Here is an 11256-nt window from a genome sequence, read left to right on the forward strand (position 1 = left end):
TGTACAGGTTGTCATGTCCGACTATCACAAGTAGAATCATAATGAAAAATACGCCGGTAAAATGTGCCTGTAGAAAACGGCTTAGCAAGTAATCAGTTTAGCTTCGGTTGCTATGCTAACATCACCCATGTTATACCAGAGAAACTTTCATAACAGCGTTGTGATGCCAAACAGCGTCAATTCAGACTGACACACATTCACTTAAGGGGAACTGGGGATATGTATCAGCTGCTTGTGTGACAGTCAGACAGTGAATACTTTAGAGCCGTGTGAGCTAACCCGGAGCTAACGGGAGAATAAACTCCCGTGGAAGAGCAGCCAGCACTGCAGCGGTCGGTAAATGCCGCTGAAACACATTAATAAACAATGAACCACGGCACTCTGGAGAAAAGTATAAGGTTGTAGAAGTCGTTATTTAATTTAATCTGGCTTCGTATGATTAAAAGCAACACGATCATCGACCCGACGCAGTCCCCGGCCCGTTGTTGTTGTGGGATCAAATCAGCGACGTAAACTGTGACGTCATGACGCAGCAGCGGCAGCTCTGGGCGGTGTGAACAGAGCGGGAGCTGAAAAGGGAAACCGGAGCTGAACCAGAAAAGCTCTCGCTAGGAGCTAGAAAGGGAAAAGCGCTGGTGTGAAAGCCGCACCAGTCAGTTCAGCCGGGCTGGCTAAAATGATTGGTCGTGCTTTTTACAGTACCACGGCTTCCACAGATGATATTTTTTAATGGATTTTTTGTCAAAGCACTTAAGATATTCATTGCTATCGGGATGTTAAGAGCATTCCATGGAATATAACAAAAAGTGTATCTCGAGCCGGTTTCTCAAACTTACCTACCCCACCTTTAAAGATAAATGCAATTACATTTTTTAAAGTTTTAAACAGAACTGTTACAGATGCAGATGCTTGGTCCAAATTCCATAAAATATACCAACCAGTAGCGCCACACTCAGACGAAAATGTACAAAGCCTATTCTTCCACTATGTGTATTCCAACATTATTCACCAAGCCAGCCCATGCTTTAATATAGATATTATGGATATTGTTATAATTCCTGCTGTCTTTTGTGAACTTCTAATTATTTGTAATTGTTCTGTTCCACAGATGCTGTAGTAGACCACCATCCAGGGACCAAGACATCAGATATAAGAACATCCATTAACACAAGAATTTGTGAGTTAAGGCACGAAAAAAACAAGATTGACGATCAAATAGGGTACAAGACTGTTTTTTTGGCCCTGTTCCGGACCTTGTTTTAATGAGTGATCAGCTCATGTTTAAAGTTGTCACCAGGTGAAACAAAAAACAAGATTGTTAAATAGGATAACAGACAGCTCTTTTTGGCCCTGTATGAAATAACAATGCATCATTTATTAACTATACCTATACAAAATGTAATACATTTTCCCTTCATTATGTAATAACACCTCCTTTTGTAATAATTTGCCCATTATGTAGTAAACAAGTTCAATGCAAATATGTAATACATGTCGCCACATTTTGAAATATATTATTACATATTGCTGTGGTTATTACAAAATGAGTTGCAAACAATAACATTACAATTGTTTATTTATTTATTCAACCATGAATCATCCTTACTCATAATTTAAAAATATTTCAGTAGAATATCTTTCATTGGCCAAAACTAGATCAAGCGTTACCATATTCATTAGCCAACATGTATATCAACATCAATTTTGGGATATATTTACAGTTTGGTTATGGTTACATAATGAATATTACAGTTTTTTAAAAGGGCAACTCACGCATTTTGTAATAACCATTGCAAAATGTAATAATTTATTACAAAATGCAGGGAAATGTATTTTATATTGCGTTCAGGCTGTTACAGAATGCAGCAGATTATTACAAAATGTGGGTTTTATTACATAGTTACATGAAAATGTTCTTGAGTCATTACATAATGTGTTGTTTATAGGCCTTTTCTTTTATTCTTTCCTTGTCCTTCTTTTAATGAGTATTTTGATAACTGTTACACATTGATAGAAAAAAACAAATTAAGCTTCTCATTATTCAGACTCAGCTCTCAGCGCTTAAGCTTCTTTTAAATGTTGATAAAACCAAGGTAATGCTCTTTTCAAAAGCTAAAAAGACACCAGAGCCTGTTTTAGATATTGTAATTACGCAAGGAATAAAACTTGAAGTGGTTACCTGTTACAAATACCTTGGTATCTGGCTTGATGATTGTCTCACTTTTAAACTTCATGTCAATAACCTGCTTAAAAGACTGAGGGTTAGGCTAGGTTTCTTTTACAGGAACAAGTCCTGTTTCTCACTTGAGGCCAGAAAAAGGCTAGTCACTGTGACCTTTTTACCTGTACTGGACTAAGGTGATCTGATCTATATGAATGCACCTGCCAATTGCCTGGTCAAGTTAGATGCCGCCTATCACAGTGCACTGAGATTTGTGACAAACTGTAAAGTATTAACCCATCACTGTACCCTGTATGCAAGGGCAGGTTTGCCTTCACTAACTGTACGGAGGCTCAGTCACTGGTACATTTTTATATACAAAGCCATGTTAGGGAAACTTCCTTCCTACATCTGCTCCCTGATCTCACGGCGAATTGTAAGTGGCTACTGCCTGAGATCAAATGCTGTGGTTTTATTAAATGTGCCAACTGCTAGGACTGTCTTAGGGAAGATAGCTTTTAGATGCGCAGCTCCGCTAACTTGGAACAGTCTGAGCAATTTGGTTCCACTAAATGTTTTTAAAGCAAGGATAGATACTATCCAATCGGAAACTGTTGGAACCTGTAAATGTTACTAGCTATGTAAACTGTAGTCACTGTAAATATGCTGTATGATGTCCTTTTTTGTTTTTCTGTTATGTTTATATGTATTCATGTGGAACCTACTTGCAGCAGGTCACCCTTGAAAAAGAGATCAATGATCTCAATGGGATTCACCTGCATAAATAAAGGTTTGAAATTAAATGAAAGATTTTTTTTATCAGAACATGCATTTCTCCTCATTGTGAACATATATTGCACTCATGTTCAGAATATATGGTACGCACATGGTCTTTTATAAATCTGAATATATAGTGCATACATGTCCCCATATAATTGTGAATATATAGCGCATACATGTCCCCATATAATTGTGAATATATTCTACATACATGTCTCCATATAAATCTGAATATATAGTACATACATGTCCCCATATATTTGTGAATATATATAGTACATGTCCCCATATAAATGTTAATATATAGTAAATGTATGTTCACATATATACACAACCAATATATTATATATATTTACATATATTACTCAATATATGGAAAGCGGCAATTACTGATGTATTATCCCATATATTGCAATATATTAACACAATATATTATTCTATATATCAATATATTGTAATATATTAACACAATATATTATTCTATATATCTTCAATATATTTTGTAGATATGAATAAATATGTTTTTCATGTTGATTATTAATCAGTATCAGTTGGTGTAGCCAACAGCAAGATTTCCTTTATTAAATCTTTTCAATTAACCAGTAAATCAGAAAACAAAATAATGCAATATATTGACAGTTAATATATGGGGAAATATATTTTCTTTGCGTAAGGGCGGCATGATGTCATGCGGTACCCGGAACGAAATGGACCAATCCCGAAGAGCTATGGCCACACCCAGCGGCGCTGGCCGCACCCTCTGCCAGCCTAACATTTACTGTTGGAAGCTCTGGTTCAGTTCACAATCGATCCAGTCATGCCACTGCCAAGGACCTGTTTCCTGAAATGTGAGGAGAAATCTGAGCTGTTTGTCTTACCGACGGAAGAACCACGACGAAGTCAGTGGTTGAAATTTATTTTTTTATTGCATTTCACAGACGAAAGCTTCCAAAACATTGCCCAGTTTGAGGCCGGATATGCACAGCATTTGAAACTGAAGGACGATGCTATTCCTAGTTTGTTTGGACCGTTTGGAGCAGGGGAAGATTCGGGTACACAACCTGTAAGTTTGCATTGTTATTTGTGTATTTATCAAACAAGACTGTTTAAATGTGTAAACTGTGTTGGACTGCTAAGCCATTGACACAGTGCTAACTGTGCTAACTAAGTTGCTAGCGTTTCCATATATCAACTCTAATATCAGCAGATGGCCTTGCATACATGTATCTCATAGCAGGAGAATGTCTGCATTCACACACAAAATACCTATTGACAGTATACTCCGGGTGATTTGCCGTGCGGTCAGTCGCGAAACGTAATTACATTATAGCTGGCGTAGCGTGTATGCTACCGATCTAACCGACGGAGCTAGACATGGGTTTGGTCGGAAAAACATTTGTGTTATGCTACGTTGCTAGCGTTTAAATATATCAACTACAATGTCAGCAGATGGCCTTACATGTTTGTCATGGCAGGAGAATGTCTGCAGTCACACACACGGAATACTCATACAGTATACTCCGGGTGATTTACCGTACATTGTGACAGTACATGTACATACTGCATGTATAGCTAACGAGGCTAGCTATACATGCTAGCGCAAAACAATGTATTCATGCAAGTTACAATGTATGACCGAACGTAGCAGAATACCCGTATAAGATTGCAATTATAAACACGTTATTGCTAGCCTAATATGAACCACTAGCTTTTGTTCATAGTAGTTTTATTACACTACATTATAGTTGCCGTTCCTCCGAGCTAGCGTTCATATCGTGTTAGCTACCAAAGTAAACAAGAAAGCTAGGTTAGCATATTAGCTGGCAAGCTGTTCATTAGATAGATCCACACTCCTACCACAACTACTACTAACGAATCTAAAACAACTAAGTTTCTCTAATATTTTGTGATTTGCATTTGATTTCGTCCAGCCAGATCCTGGCGGACAATACATGACGGGGACGGGACTACTACTACTGAGGCCTCGTCCTAAAAAGCACCGGCTGCGCCCAGGCAAGATGCGGGGAGGAATGGATGATATACCGTGTGTATATATTAGGGCTGTCAGTCGATTAAAATATTTAATCGCGATTAATCGCATGATTGTCCATAGTTAATCGCGATTAATCGCAAATTAATCGCACATTTTTTATCTGTTCTAAATGTACCTTAGAGGGATATTTTTCAAGTTTTTAATACTCTTATCAACATATGAGTGGACAAATATGCTTTATATGTTTGTTTATTATCATTTGAACAATGACAAATATTCTCATGAATATTAAACACAACAACCTCTGAACATTACAAATATTCGCCTCAATTCAACCTGGAACCTCTCTCATACAATAATACTGTGTGTGTGTGTGTGTGTGTGTGTGTGTGTGTGTGTGTGTGTGTGTGTGTGTGTGTGTGTGTGTGTGTGTGTGTGTGTGTGTGTGTGTGTGTGTGTGTGGTGTGTGTGTGTGTGTGTGTGTGTGTGTGTGTGTGTGTGTGTGTGTGTGTGTGTGTGTGTGTGTGTGTGTGTGTGTGTGTGTGTGTGTGTGTGTGTGTGTGTGTGTGTGTGTGTGTGTGTGTGTGTGTGTGTGTGTGTGTGTGTGTGAGAATGTGGAGACACTGTGATGGATCGTTGGAGCTATGTGCCGCTCAAAGCATATATGCTCGAACGTGTGCTGCCTGGACGCTGCAATCATGTAGCGCGTACTATCCGTGCTGAGTGCGCTGACTTTTCGTACAATGTCCCACTGTCTGGCTACCTGCATAAAGTCAAGTGCTCGGCGCAGTTGTCGGCAAAATGTCATTGAAACAGCTCCTTATATCCGTTAGCGCAGCTAGCTAGCACCAGATGCTAACAACAACAACACGTAAGGTGTGCCTCGCTCGCGCGAGTCGCGCCACACATACACACTACCTCCCGGTCCTCCCGATGGCCAGTCCGGGCCTGCCGGTGAGCGTGGAAGTGTGGTCTGCCACAAGCGGGAGGCAGGAGCGGGGCTGTCAGCATCAGCTTGTAGATGGTATTTTAAACTCGATGCGCTCTGAAACTACGGGGCGGCCGAGGACAAAAAATACACATGCGTTAATCGCGTTAAAATAATTAGTGGCGTTAATTTTTTTTTGCGTTAACGCGTTATTAACGCGTTAACGTATATATGTATATGTATATTTATGTTCATTTTGTACATTTCTAAAAATAAAGTTTAATGGAAATACTTAGTAGGCCTATCCTTTCTTCCCTGAATGATTTGCTCCTATAACATATCATTCATATATAGCAAACCATGATTTGATTTCTCATCAAACAGTAGTAGTTTATTACAGGTAAAAATAACTTACTCTTTGTTATGACCGGCTCGTAGGCCACAACGGAAAGACAAGGAGACATACACGAGTTTACAAAACCACGGCACATTTATTGTGGGAAATGCAGAGATAGGTGGTCGAGGGGAGAGAATCGCCGAGCCGCTTTGGAGAGAGACGGGCCGCCGTGTGACCATACTTGCCAACCTTGAGACCTCAGAAATCGGGAGCATTTCAAAACCACCGCGGGGGGGGGGGGGCACTGCCTTGCGGCCTGTCGCACCATCCTTTATGGAGCATATGTGAAGGACAGGAGTGAGCAGAGGGTGGAGTTGTCGATTCTGGTTCTGTGACTATTTTCCCGACCCTCTCAGACTTTCAGTTGCGCGCGCTACTAAAGAGACGCGCTACCATGGAAACCAAACAATGGTGTAGCTGTATTAAAGTCCGAGTGGAAACAGTCCTGAGTAAATCTGATTTTGTCAGAAATCGGGAGAAATGCGGGAGAAATATGACCCCAGGAGGAAACCGGGAGAGGGCAATGAAATCGGGAGTCTCCCGCGAAAATCGGGAGGGTTGGCAAGTATGCGTGTGACTCCGGCAGCTGGGCTTAATAGCACCTCGGCTACGGAGGTGTCCGTGATCGCGCTGATTAGCCTCTTCAGCTCCACCCCACCGTAAGACCTGCAACACACCTGCACAAAGGCCCTGGGGCCGTCACACTCTTCTATAACAACAGTTGTAGGTACAGTTCGGTTAGTTAGCGTATAAAATATACGGCTGTACCGACGCCATTATAAGACTGATGTTCCCCCGAAAAAAGCGGGCGGAGCCTCTCTGGTGGTTGACTAATCAGAACAGAGTGGCCGAGCTGACCAATCGGAGCACACTAGGCTCACAGGGAGGGGGGGGCAAGAGCTCCAACGAGTCGTTTAGTGGAGAGAGTGAATACTGCTGAATACACATGCTTGACAGAGATGCTGTATGCGAAACCAATGTGAGTTTGGAAAATTGCACAGTATAAATCTATTTTAGTATACCTCAACAATGTAATTATGATCAGTGGAAATGGCCATGACATGGGCCCTTTAAAGTCAAATTAAAATCAAGCAATACAAACACAATCACACATTAAAAGCCAGATTGAAGAGTTGAGTTTTTGTACGTTTCTGAAGGTGGTGAGGTCAGTGTAGTCTCTGATGGGTTGTGGGAGTGAGTTCCAGAGGGAGGGGGCAGCGACAGAGAAGGCTCTGTCCCCCCAGGTCCGGTGCTCGATGCAGGTGAGGAGGGATAAGAGGTTGGCTTCTGATGAGCGGAGGCAGCGGGAAGGGGTGTGGTGGTGCAGCAGGTCTGTGAGGTAGGGGGGGGGCCTGGTTGTTGAGGGCTTTGTGCGTTATGAGGAGGACTTTGAAGTCGATTATTTGACAGACGGGGAGCCAGTGGAGGTTCTGGAGGACGGGAGTGATGTGGTCTCGGGAGCGGGTGTGGGTGAGGCAGCAGAGTTCTGGATATGTTGGAGTTTGTTGAGGAGGTTGGATGGTATGCCGCGTAGAGGATGCTATTGCAGTAGTGGAGTCGTGATGTGATGAATGCATGAATCAGGGTTTCAGCAGCAGAGGAGGAGAGTGATGGGCGGAGACGGGCGATGTTTGTGAGGTGGAAAAAGGCAGATAGGTCAAAGTAATCATTGTGCAGAAAAGAGCCTTTATGTGTGTATATCATTATATTTATATATGTAACATTACTAGATAATATTGTTGCATCAAGTGTCGAGTTGTTGTAGAGAAACAAAGTTCTGATGGATTTTTTATAAAATATTGAAATTATTTGACTCTTTTGTAACTTAAAGAGTTAGTCCACTAGTTTAATATTTAGAGATGCATTTTGTTAAAAGTAACTTAAGCTATTAAATAAATGTAGTGGAGTAAAATGATTACACAACTTCCCTTTTAAATGTAGTTGAGAAGAAGTACAAAGTAGCATTCAAGGAAAAATACTCATGTAAAGTACAAGTACCTCAAAATTGTACTCCAGTACAGTACTATAGTAAATGTACTTAGTTACTTCCCACCTGTGCTAACCATGTGGCTGCGTTCTGCTCCAGGAGTTCAGTGTGTGTGGGCCCCTGGTCCTGGCAGGTAAACTGTGGAGTGCATTGGGACAAAGTGATATATATCGCGGTCCATTTGAAGGTGACAGGGTGCATTCACAAGGAGAATTTAAGCCACACAATGCTACACATATTCCCTTAAAGTCATGCTGAGTTTTGTTTCTGTAGTGTTGCTGTTTGACAGCCAGCGAACCCCCACCTGAGGATGGCCCTGACCTTCCCTCACCCTCAGCCTTCACTCACTCACTCTGATGCTCCAGTCTGATTTCCCACGTTGACTTTCCCCATGTTTTGCCTTCCCCATATTTCCTGACCTGCAGTCCTAGCCTGCTCTTTGGTTGTCATCTGACCTGACATGTTGAGTGTTCAATGATTAATTTGGCCTCATAGCCCCTGACCGTTTCTCAAAGATATAAAACAGCATTTCCCTACAGTTGACAGGAGGTCATTTTGGGAGTGGTGTAAAGAAACTAGGTAGATCTACTGTATCTAAGTACAATTTTGAGGTATTTGTACTTTACTTGAGTATTTCCATGTTTTGCTACTTTGTACTCCATTACAATTCAATGATTAGTCATGTACTTTTACGGAAAAAGCTACCTGGACCATGCTCTGATAACTGAGCTACAGAAACAGATGTTCAGACAAAGAGCAGAAACAGAGCTCTGTGATCAGTGCTGTCCTTATTAGATTAAGGGTTTGTGCTGATCTGGCAGAAATGAGGTTTAACTTGATATTATTTGATTTGTGGTGCTTATCAGGCGATGTTATAGAGTAATCCACAAGTAATGTAACTAATTACTTTCAGCACTGAGTAAAATAGTAAAGTAAGGCATTATTTTTTTACTAGTAATGTGTAATGCATTAGTTTTTTGAGTAACTATCCCAACACTGGTCAGGACCAATGCAGACTTCCTGTTGTAGGGTTTAATAACTTCCTGTTGGAGGGATTGATAACCCACTCCCATTCCACAATAGTTGTTTTGGAACAGCACAAACGCAAAACGGAGTGGAAGTTGGAGGGGCTAGTGTGAAGGGGTCGATTTGGAACCGGGCCCCCCTGTGACGAGGACATTTAGAGAGGGGAACACAGAGGAAGACCATCTCAGCACACGAGCTAAAAACTCGACCTTTGACCTTTTCCGTTACAGTAAGTACTTTTGCTACTATCCTGTAGATGTTACGGCCCATCCACACGGCGGCGTGCGTTGAAGCTTCAACGCTTCTGCCCATTCACTTTGAATGGGGTGACGTCACGCTTCGCCGAACTGCATTGTGGGAGCGTTGCTACGCGTTGCTACGCGTTGCTACGCGTTGCTCGCTTCAAAAGTTGAGCAATGTTCAACTTTTGAAGCTTCGACGGAAGCGTCAGCCAATCAAATCATATGCCAGTACAAGCTCTAGCCAATCAAACCGCGTGCCCTTGTATCCGGGGCGGGAGATTCGTGTGATTGGTTGTTGGTCGAGTTTCAGACACGCCCACCTGCAAGCTTCAACGCACGCCACCGTGTGGACGCTGCGTTACAGTTGTCCGGCAGTGGCTCAGTCAGTAGGGGCTTGGACTGTGAGCTGTAGGGTCGCCGGTTCAAGTCCCGACCAGACGTAAATACGGAGTGTGGACTGCTACTTGGAGAGGTCCCAGGTCACCTCCTGGGCCCTGCCGTGGTGCCCTTGAGCAAGGCACCGGACTCCCCCCCACTCCCATTGCTCCCCGGGCGCTGTACAATAGCTGCCCACTGCTCCTAGTACTAGACTCCTGGTACTAGGATGGGTTAAAAGCAGAGAACACATGTCACTGTGTGCTGTGTGCTCTGCATGTGTGACCATTATAGAGGGTTTCATCCCTCTGATTCTATTGAACTTACTGTGTGCAATAAAGACTGTAAGAACATATTGATACACTTGTGTTTTGCAATATACTGTAATTGAGGGTCATACCGTGTCATATTCTGTTTTTTTGGATTTTCCTTTCCTGTAGTGTGTTCTATAGGTTTCTGTGCATGTAAACGGTCTGCAAAGGCTAAAATCCCTGTGTTCCCTCCAGAGGGAGTTTCTCTCCCACACACTCCCCCCCTGACTGAAACACCTCCATTGGACTCCTTTGTTTACTGTGTGTTCTTTATACTATATATTTCTTTCTAAATGTATAATAAAAAATAGCTATACATGACTTGCTTAGAGTATCATAGTAGTTTAAATGGTAACCAATGTATCATGATACATATTCTTAACAATACACATCCCTATTGTTGTCCTAGTACTTATAGTCTGTGCAATGACAGTAAGGTTTAATCTAACCTAATCCCTATATGCTATGGCAAAACAAATGTATCAAATCGAATATAGAACCAAACTGTTAAAAAAACAAAACAAGCGCACGTTTGAAATAACAGCGACATCGTACGCTCATATGTTCGTGCATTACAGACCCAGACCCACACACTGTAATATTTAGGTTTCACTGCTCTGATTTGGATAAGGTGAGCAGCTTTTTCTCAACTCTGTTTGTAGTGAGGCTCAGACTGAGACTATTTTCAATGAAAAACAGCAGACCTGAAATCCAAAAGCATTGTCTACGGTTCATAATTATCAAACTGCAGAAGGAGAACATTCTTCACTTTTCTCAAACTCAATGACTTCCTAAACACTAGGACAAGACCTGGGACTATACAATCCAGCAGGATCATTTACCAAACGTATTCATCTGTGAACACTTCAGAATATCCATCCTGCTTTAAATTAGGATTACTCATTAGGAATAACTTAATATTGTTTTTGAGCGATGGGGCAGGAAAGGTTAAATCCTTGCGTCTGATTGGTTCATTTTAAACCATGTGATCAATGAGGAGCTCAAGTGTTCCTCCTACACATTACGTCTTATATTTCACTGATAGTGAGGAGCTGG

This window comes from Trematomus bernacchii, unplaced genomic scaffold (genome assembly GCF_902827165.1).
Source record: "Trematomus bernacchii unplaced genomic scaffold, fTreBer1.1, whole genome shotgun sequence".
In the NCBI taxonomy this organism is placed as follows: Eukaryota; Metazoa; Chordata; class Actinopteri; order Perciformes; family Nototheniidae; genus Trematomus; species Trematomus bernacchii.